Below are 10,573 nucleotides of genomic sequence, written 5' to 3'. Positions count from 1 at the left end.
TATTGGCTTCATAGAACGAGTTTGGTAGGGTTCCCTCCTCTTCTATTTCATGGAATAGTTTGAGGAGTATTGGAATGAGCTCTTCTTTAAAGGTTTTATAGAACTCGGCTGAGAACCCATCTGGTCCTGGACTTTTCTTTGTTGGTAGGCTTTTGATGACCTCTTCTATTTCATTGCTTGAAATTGGTTTATTTAAGTTGTGTATGTCCTCCTCGTTCAGTTTAGGTAGTTCATATGTCTCTAGAAATTTGTTGATGTCTTCAAGGTTTTCTGTTTTGTTGGAGTATAGATTTTCGAAATAGCTTCTAATTATATTTTGTATTTCACTCGTGTCTGTTGTGATGTTTCCTTGTTCATTCCGAATTTTAGTAATTTGAGTTTTCTCCCTCTTTCTCTTTGTTAGTGTGGCTAAGGGTTTATCAATTTTATTTATTTTTTCAAAGAACCAACTATTTATTTTATTAATTTTTCCGATTGTTTCTTTTGTTTCGATTTCGTTGATTTCGGCTCTGATTTTAACTATTTCCTGTCTTCTACTACTTTTGGTATTGGTCTGCTCTTCTTTTTCTAGTGCTTTGAGCTGTAGTGTTAACTCGTTTATTTGTTGATTTCTACTTCTTTTTTGAATGCACCCCATGAAATAAATCTTCCTCTAAGTACTGCTTTCATAGTGTCCCAGAGATTTTGATATGATGTGTCTTTGCTCTCGTTTACTTCTAAGAATTTTTTTATTTCCCTCCTGATGTCTTCTGTTATCCATTCATCATATAATAGTGTATTATTTAGTCTCCAGGTATTGGAGAAGTTTCTGTTTTTTATTCTGTCATTTATTTCTAATTTCAATCCATTATGATCTGATAGAGTACAAGGTAGTATCTCTATCTTCTTGTATTTACTAACAGTAGCTTTGTGGCATAAAATATGGTCTATTTTAGAGAAGGATCCATGTGCTGCTGAGAAGAAAGTGTATTCATTCTTTGTTGGATGGTATATTCTATATATGTCCGTTAAGTCTAAATTGCTGATTGTGCTGTTGAGATCTATAGTTTCTTTATTCAATTTTTGTTTGGACGATCTATCCAGTGGTGAGAGAGGTGTGTTAAAATCGCCTAGTATTATTGTGTTGTGGTCTATTTGATTTCTGGAATTGAGAAGGATTTGTTTGACGTACGTGGATGAACCAATGTTCGGGGCATAGATATTTATGATTGTTATGTCTTGCTGATTTATGCTTCCCTTAAGCAGCATGTAATGTCCTTCTTTATCCCTTCTGACTAGTTTTGGTTTGAAGTCCACATTATCTGAGATGAGGATGGATACTCCAGCTTTTTTGCTGTGTCCGTGTGCATGGTATGTTTTTCCCCATCCTTTCACCTTTAGTCTATGGGTGTCTCTTTCTATGAGATGTGTCTCTTGCAGGCAGCATATTGTTGGATTTTTCTTTTTAATCCAATCTGCCAGTCTGTGTCTTTTGATTGATGAATTCAGGCCATTAACATTCAGGGTTATTATTGTGATATGATTTGTATTCCCAGTCAATTGACTCATATTTGTTTTTGACATGATTTGGTTTCTCCTTTATTTGGCTATTCCTTTAGGCTAGCGCCTCCTGTTGCTGATTTGCATCGTTGTTTTTCATCTCTTCCTCATGGAATATTTTGCTGAGAATGTTCTGTAATGCTGGCTTTCTTTTTGTAAATTCCTTTAGCTTTTGTTTATCATGGAAGGATCTTATTTCATCGTCAAATTTGAAGGTAAGTTTTGCTGGGTATAAGATTCTTGGTTGGCATCCATTTTCTTTCAGGGCTTGGTATATGTTGTTCCAGGCCCTTCTAGCTTTTAGGGTCTGGATTGAAAAATCTGCTGATATTCTTATTGGTTTCCCTCTGAATGTAATTTGATTCTTTTCTCTCGCGGCCTTTAAAATTCTGTCTTTATTTTGTATGTTAGGTATTTTCATAATAATGTGCCTTGGTGTGGGTCTGTTGTAATTTTGTATGTTTGGAGTTCTATAAGCCTCTTGTACTTGGTTTTCCATTTCGTTCTTCAGATTTGGGAAATTTTCTGATATTATTTCATTGAATAGATTGTTCATTCCTTTGGTTTGTTTCTCTAAGCCTTCCTCAATCCCAATAATTCTCAAATTTGGCCTTTTCATGATATCCCATAGTTCTTGGAGATTCTGTTCATGATTTCTTACCATCTTCTCTGTTTGTTCCACTTTGTTTTCAAGGTTAAATATTTTGTCTTCAATGTCTGAGGTTCTGTCTTCCAGGTGTTCTATCCTATTGGTTATGCTTTCTATGGAGTTTTTAACTTGGTTTATTGTTTCCTTCATTTCAAGGATTTCAGTTTGGTTTTTTTTCAGTATCTCTAACTCTTTATTGAAATGATCTCTTGCTTCCCGTATTTGGTCTTTTAACTGTTGATTGGTGCGATCATTTAATGCCTGCATTTGCTCTTTCATCTCCTCCTTCAATGCCTGCATTTGCTCTTTCATCTCCTCATTAGCTTCCCTGATCGTTTTAATTACGTACATTCTGAACTCCCTTTCTGACATTTCTTCTGCTGTGCTGTCATTGGGTTTTATTGATGTAGTATCTAGGTTTGTTTGGGACATTTTCTTCCCTTGTTTTCTCATAATGGTCAGTTGTCAGTGGGACCCTGAGATATTGCAGTTTTCCACTATTGGCTTATAGTGTCCCAGTAGATTTCCAGTGTATCACCTCCCAGCCTTCAGTAGCCTGATGTCTTGGAGGAATCTGATAAAGCAGCTCATTCGAAGAATACTGCCCCTAGCCCCCTACTGGTTCCACGTTTTGGAACTGGCTCTGTGCGGAAATGCTCTCACTGTGGGCCTGCACCGTGCAGCTGGCCGTGTGGGAAGAGCCCACTGCCGGAGTGTGGAAGACTACCTTGGGAAGACTCAAGCTGCCCTGCCCGGCTCTGCTAAGCCACCTCTATCTGGGCCTGCCACCCGGGCTGAGCTTTACCCAGTGGGCAGACTCACCCGTGGCTCCACTTCAGTCCGAGTCTCTCAATGCCTCCCCTTCTTAACTCCTGGGTTCTGGAGCGACCGGGGGTGCAGTCTCCCTCTAGGCCGCCATCTTGGATCGCCCCGTGAAGAGAGCCCGCAGCCGGAGTGGGCAGAGCCGCCTGAAGAGGTCTCCGGCTGCCCTGTCCTTATCCCTGAGGCTGATTGCAGATCGAGGCTCTCCGCTGGTTCTTTGCAGGAGTACACTGCACTGCAGCAGCTCCGGGACTCGGAGCGTGCTCTGTTCAGACAGGCTCTCACTAGCGGGCCAGTTCCATTCCGAGAACCTGGAGAAGCTGGCTGTGTGGGCGGGGCCCACCGCCGGAGTGCGCAGGACTGCCTGTGGATGACTCTAGCTGCCCTGCCCGGCTCTGCTAAGCCACCTCTATCTGGGCCTGCCACCCGGGCTGAGCTTTACCCAGTGGGCAGACTCACCCGTGGCTCCACTTCAGTCCGAGTCTCTCAATGCCTCCCCTTCTTAACTCCTGGGTTCTGGAGCGACCGGGGGTGCAGTCTCCCTCTAGGCCGCCATCTTGGATCGCCAACACTCTTACTCTTTGATTGCAAATGTGCCCTTCTCTTCTATGTGTAATTATTACCACTCTTCAGTGTCACCATCTTTTTTTATTTAGTCTTATTACAGAGCTTCTTTTGTCTTCTTATAGGAAAGAAGCTTCATATTAGAAACATTGTAGTGTAATTGCTTTAAAAGCTAAATTAACTCTTTAATATAAGAAATACTAATACAAGAGTAGACCATGATAAGCTATACTTTTAGAGGGTACATTTATAGTTTGCATTATGTAAATCTGCATTATGTAAAATTAGTACAAATTAGTAAAAATAATTAGTAAAACTTAGTATGGTACCATTTTAATGTAATTAATATGCACTACCAGTGCAATTTGTTTTCTTTTAAGTTTTCCTTGGTGACTATTCTGGACTACAAATAGTAAAATGTCTCATTAGAAGTGGGTTAATCAGTAAGATGTACAATTATTTCAGCTTATAGTATTGTAAAGGTAGGCAGTTTAAGGTTATTTTCAATTTTCTATTCACACTATACCAATAATATCTTTATTGTTCACATCATGGCTTGGGAAACATCCATCACGAAACTCAGACAAGGTACACAGAGTATAAGCGGAAAAAAGTTCTTTTTATTTTTCTGGTTTATCATAAGGAACATATTTTCTAGAAGCTTCCACCATATACACATCTATATTAAAATTTAAATTTTTATTTACAAACGACACATACTAGTTTTATATGTTTATTGGTACAGTGTGAGGTTTCAATATGTGTATACCTATAAGGAAGAGAAAGTAATTGGCCAATCCATCATTTCCTGTAAGCTGTTTATTATTACTTTGTGGAAAAAACTTTCGAAAGATCCTTGTTTCTAACCGTCTTGATATTTACAATAGGTTATTCTTGATTCTGGTCATCCTACTATGACAGAACATCAGAACTTATTTTTCCTATTCATAACTTTGTATTTATTGACCAACTTCTCCTTATGCATCTCTTTGCCCATTCTCCCAAGTCCTTAGTAACTACTATTCTACTATTTCTTTTTTTCCCCCTATAGAATAATACTGTCTGTCTCAGTCTACTGTCTTTACTTCTACTTACTTTTCTTTCCATAGGGTAATATTGTATTTTTTATTATTATTTAATATTTTTTATTTTTACAGACACATTTTGATTCATTTTACACAAATGGGGTACACTTTTTCATTTCTATGGTTGTACACAATGTATATTCACACCATTCAAGTAATCATATATATATATATATATATATATATATATATATGGTAATACTGTTTCATTCTACTGTTTTTCCATCTCCACCCCTTCCCACCCCCTTTTCCTCTACACCCTCCAGAGTTCCTTCATTCTTCTCTTCCCCCTGCTACCCCACATCATTATATATTGTCACGCACTTATCAGAGAGAACATTCGGCCTTTGGTTTTTTGGGCTTGGCTTATTTCACTAAGCATGATATTTTCCAACTTCATCCACTTAGCAGCAAATGCCATAATTTTATTGTTCTTTATGGCTGAGTAATATTCCATTGTGTAAATATACCACAGTTTATTTATCCATTCATCAATTGAAGGGCATCTAGGTTGGTTCCACAATCTAGCTATTGTGAATTGAGCTGCTATGAACATTGATGTGGCTGCATCACTATAGTATGCTGGTTTTAAGTCCTTTAGGTATAAACCAAGGAGTGGGATAGTGGGGTCAAATAGTGGTTCCATTCCCAGCTTTCTGAGGAAACTCCATACTGCTTTCCAGAGTGGCTGCACCAATTTGCAACTCCACCAGCAATGTATGAGTGTGCCTTTTTCCCCACATCCACGCCAACACTTATTATTGCTTGTGTTCTTGATAACAGTCATTCTAATTGGAGTTAGATGAAATCTTAGGGTGGTTATAATTTGCATTTCTCTAATTACCAGGGATGATGAGCACTTTTTCATATATTTGTCGATCACCTGTATATCTTCTCTGTGAAGTGTCTTCCCATTCCCTTAGCCCCTTTATTGATTGGGTTCTTTGTATTTTGGGTGTAAAGTTTTTTAAGTTCTTTATAAACTTTGGAGATGTGTACTCTGTTTGAAGTGTGTGTGGAAAACATTTTCTCCCACTCTGTAGGCTCTCTTTTCACATTGTTGACTGTTTCCTGTGCTGAGAAAAAACTTTTAGTTTGAATCTATCCCATTTATTGATTCTTGTTTTTATTTCTTGTGCTATGAGGGTCTTTTTAAGGAAGTCTGGTCCTAAGCCAACATGATGGAGATTTGGGCCTACTTTTTCTTCTATTTGGTGAAGGATCTAGGTCTAATTCCTAGATCCTTGATCCATTTTGAGTTGAGTTTTGTGCAGGGTGAGAGATAGGGGTTTAGTTTCATTTTACTGCATATGAATTTCCAGTTTTGCCAGCACCATTTGTTGAAGAGGCTATCTTTTCTCCACTGTAAGTTTTTGGCACCCTTGTCTAGTATGAGGTTACTGTACTTATGTGGGTTATGTCTCTGTGTCTTCTATCCTGTACCATTGGTCTACCTGTCTGTTTTGGTACCAATACCATGCTGTTTTTGTTACTATTGCTCTTTAGTAGAGTTTAAGATCTGGTATAAGATACCTCCTGCATCACTCTTCCTGCCCAGGATTGCTTTGGCTATTCTGGGTCTTTTGTTCTTCCAGATGAATTTCATGATGGCTTTTTCTGTTTCCATGAGTAATGTCATAGGGATTTTAATTGGAATTACATTAAATCTCTATAGCGCCTTTGGAAGTATGGCCATTTTGACAATATTAATTCTGCCTATCCAAGAACATGGGAGATCTTTCCATCTTCTAAGGTCTTCCTCAATTTCTTTCTTCAATGTTTTGTAGTTTTCATTGTAGAGATCTTTTACCTCTTTGGTTGGATTGATTCCCAAGTATTTTATTTTTTTTGAGGCTATTGCAAATGGAGTTGTTTTCCTCATTTCCCTTTCAGATGTTTCATTGCTTGTGTATAAAAATACTTTAGATTTATGTGTGTTGATTATATAACCTGCTGTTTTGCTGAATTCATTGATAAGGTCTAGACATTTTCTGGAGGAGTTTTTTGGATCCTTTAAATATAGAATCATGTCATCAGTAAATAGTGACAGCTCAAGTTCCTCTTTTCCTATTCGTATCCCTTTAAATTCCTTGGTCTGTCTAATTGCTCTGGCTAGAGTATCGAGAACAATGTTGACTAGAAGTGGTGAAAGAGGGCATCCCTGTCTTGTTCCCATTTTTAAACGGAAAGTTTTCAGTTTTTCTCCATTAAGAATGATGTTGACTGTGGGCTTAGCATAAATAGCCTTTACAATGTTCAGGTATGTTCCTACTATCTCTATTTTTTCCAGTGTTTTGAGCATGAAAGGGTGTTGTATTTTGTCTGCATCAATTGAAATAACCATATGATTCTTATCCTTAAGTCTATTGACATGATGGTTATGTTTATCGATTTATGGATTTAAACCATCCTTGCATTCCAGGGATGAACCCCACTTGATCATGGTGCACAATTTTCTTAATATGCTTTTAGATATGGTTTGCCAGTATTTTGTTAAGGATCTTTGCATCTATATTCATCAAGGATATTGGTCTAAAATTTTTTCCTTGATGTGTTTTTGCCTGGTTTGGGTATGAGGGTGATATTTTCTTCATAGAATGAGTTTGGTAGGGTTCCTTCCTTTTCTATTTCCTGGAATACTTTGAGAAGTATTGGAATGAGGTCTTCTTTGAAGGTCTTGTAGAACTCAGCTGAGAATCCATCTGGTCCTGGGCTTTTCTTGGATGGTGGGCTTTTCTTGGTTGGTAGGCTTTTGATGACTTCTTCTATTTCATTGTTTGATATTAATCTGTTTAAATTGTGTATGTCCTCTTGGTTCAGTTTGGCAGGAACATGTTTCTAGAAATTTGTCAATGTCTTTGGTATTTTCTATTTTGTTGGAATATAGATTTTCAAAATAGCTTCTCATTATGTTATGTATCTCAATGGTGTCTGTCATGATATTTCCTTTTTCATCATGAATTTTAGTAATTTGAGTTTTCTCTTCTCTTTGTTAGTGTGGCTAAGGATTTGTCTATTTTGTTTACTTTTTCAAAGAACTGACTTTTTGTTTTGTTCATTTTTTGAATTGTTTCTTTTGTTTCAATTTCATTGATTTCTGCTCTGATTTTAATTATTTCCTGTCTCTATTCTACTATTTCTATGAAAGTACTGTTTTTAGATTTGAAATCATTTGTGAGTTGTGTATGAAATCATAACATTAGATTTGTGAGTGAAATCAGCAATATTTGTCCTCCTGTGCATGACTTATTTCATTTAACACAAAGTCCTCCAGGTTCATCCATTTTGCAGCAAATGACAGGGTTTGATTATCTTTTTGTAGATGAATAGCATTACACTGTGCATTTATGCAAAAATTATTTTAATCAATTTATTTATTGATGAACACTACATTGATTCTATCTAATAGTATTGAGAATAGTGCAAGAGCATCTCAAGAACATATACTAGGGAAAAGAAAGTCTTCAGTAGGTGATGCTGGGAAATTAGATATACACATGAAGAATTAAATTAGACAAATACATCATATACAAAAATCAATGTGAAATAGATCAAATACAAACATAACCCCCTAAGTTATAAAGATAATAGAAGAAAACATAGCGGGTATGCTTCATAATATTGGTTGGCAAATGATTTTTTTGGGTAAGTCTTCAAAATACATTCAACAAAAGCATAAGGAGACAAATAGAACAAAAACATCAAAGTAAAAAGCTTTTGCAAAGAAAACAATCACCAAAGAAACAAGCTACAGAATAGAAGATGATATTTGCAAACTATATATCTGTCAAGGGGTTAATATCAGAAAACATAAGAACACAAAGAACTCAATACTGATAATAACAATTAGCAAAAGGGCAAAAAACCTCAGGAGATATTTCTCAACAGAAGTATACAAAAGACCAGCAGGTATATGAAAAAATGTTCAACCTCACTAATCATCAGAGAAAAGGAAATAAAATTCACAGTAAGATATCACCTCACCCCTGTTAGAATGACTATTATCAAAAACATAATAAAAAATGCTAGTGAGGATGTAGAAAACATGGAACATTTATACACAGTAAGTGGTGATATAAATTAGATGGCTATCATAGAAAACAGTATGGAGGTTCCAACTGTTGAACATTTCTTTTGCCAGCCATCTCTAATTACACTTTATTTTCTGCTATTTTCACACAACAAAACACCAATTCCTACTTCAGAAAAGCCATCCATTAGCATCAGATCACTGTTAGAAAAAAACTAAAACTATGTTGAATGATTTGCTGTCATTCATTTTTAAATGTTCACCATGATTTTATATATCAACTACTGAAGCCAGAATTGGGGACAGGCAGTTAGTGTAGAAATAGGGGATCATGTCAAATCAGAGGAAATGAATGCCATGAAAGCCATCTGCCTCTGGAAGTTGGAGACTGCCCCTGGGAGAATGAAATATCAGGGATCTCCGGAGCCCATTGACTACCAAATTTACCTGCCCTTATCAAGGACAGCAAGTAAGGAGCTGCTAATTAATGCTCCCTGGACACTTGCCTGGCTGAATCACTTTGGCCCTCCCCCTGCCCCATCCACTCTCACTTTTTACATCTCACCTGCAAAACCAGGTCTAGTCATGTAGGCAGGGGAGAGAACTGGAGAACAAAAGAGACCTTAACCTATAAAAGATGTAGGTTGCGCTCACTTCTTGAGACTTTAAAACATCAGCCATGACCCCCTTCTCCCTCCCGGGAGAAGTCTGTATTATTACCTTAAATAAAACCTGCTTAATATGCTTGCCTTGGCGTGCTTGTCTAGTGTTCAAACTTCAACAGTAGAGGGAGCAGAACTCGTCACTGGTAAATGGTGGTTTCACTACTACTTTTATTCCTTGAAGAAGCTTATTTAAGAAATAGAAGAAAAGAGCTTAATGATTAAAAGCAGGAACTGTAGAGCTAGAATTCTTGGTTTTGAATTTTTACTTTCCTGTAGTATAATTTTGAGTAAATTATTTACTTTGTATGCCTTGGTTTCCTTACTTATGAAATGGGAAACTATTAGTAGCTTACCTCAGAGAAATGTTAGAAAATATTGGGCTCATAGTAAGACATTGGTAAAAGTTAAGTTTCATGATTTTGACCATTTTCAAGATCTATAAATTTAAATTTATTTTGAATAAGTTATATAGCTCAGAATGCTATAATTCCTATTGTGAATGTTTTGGACTCTTCTTGTTTTACATTTCTAAGACTTCCATACCATAAGGGTCTTGAAGATCTCCTTTAGCTTCTGTTATCTTGTCCCATTTCAATGAATTGCTATTTCTAAATATTTACATATAATATACTCTCCTTGGAAATGGTCTCCTAATTCCTTAAACTCTCTTTATATTAGGAATCCTAACTACAGTTACTCCTATCCCTAATACTATTCTCTATTTTCTATATTAAGGAGGGGTTATTCTTCTTGAGGAAAAAAAGTACGTTTCCATTTACACACAGACTGTCCATATTTTATTTATCATCTTTTTTGACCTCGTTTTATCAATTATATTCTCTCCTTCTACCTTCAGGGAGTCAACTGCTTTTTTATTCCTCATAATCACTTACAGATGTTTCTATTTTTCCCTTTTATTTCTAGTTGTAATTTCTTTGCTGTCTGTGTTCCTTCTCAACCACTTTTCTGGAGTTCGGAGAATATACTCTTGGTTGTTTCTTCTCTCCTCGGTCACTTCATGACCCACTGTGGACTGGCTGCTGCATTCATCACACATGGAAAAAGTTCTTCTCAAGAAAGACATCAAAGGTGATAATGACAAAACCCAGTTATGTTTTCACTTCTCACTTTTTATTTCTTATCACTTTCAGTCTGTTAAGCTCATTCTTGAAATTTTATGTTCTTGTTTTAGAGACAGAGTCTTTTTTTCCCCTCCAAC

The sequence above is a fragment of the Sciurus carolinensis genome, chromosome 5, assembly GCF_902686445.1.
Source record: "Sciurus carolinensis chromosome 5, mSciCar1.2, whole genome shotgun sequence".
Taxonomy (NCBI): domain Eukaryota; kingdom Metazoa; phylum Chordata; class Mammalia; order Rodentia; family Sciuridae; genus Sciurus; species Sciurus carolinensis.
The sequence above is the reverse complement of the archived record's forward strand: the minus strand, read 5'-3'. Positions refer to the sequence as shown.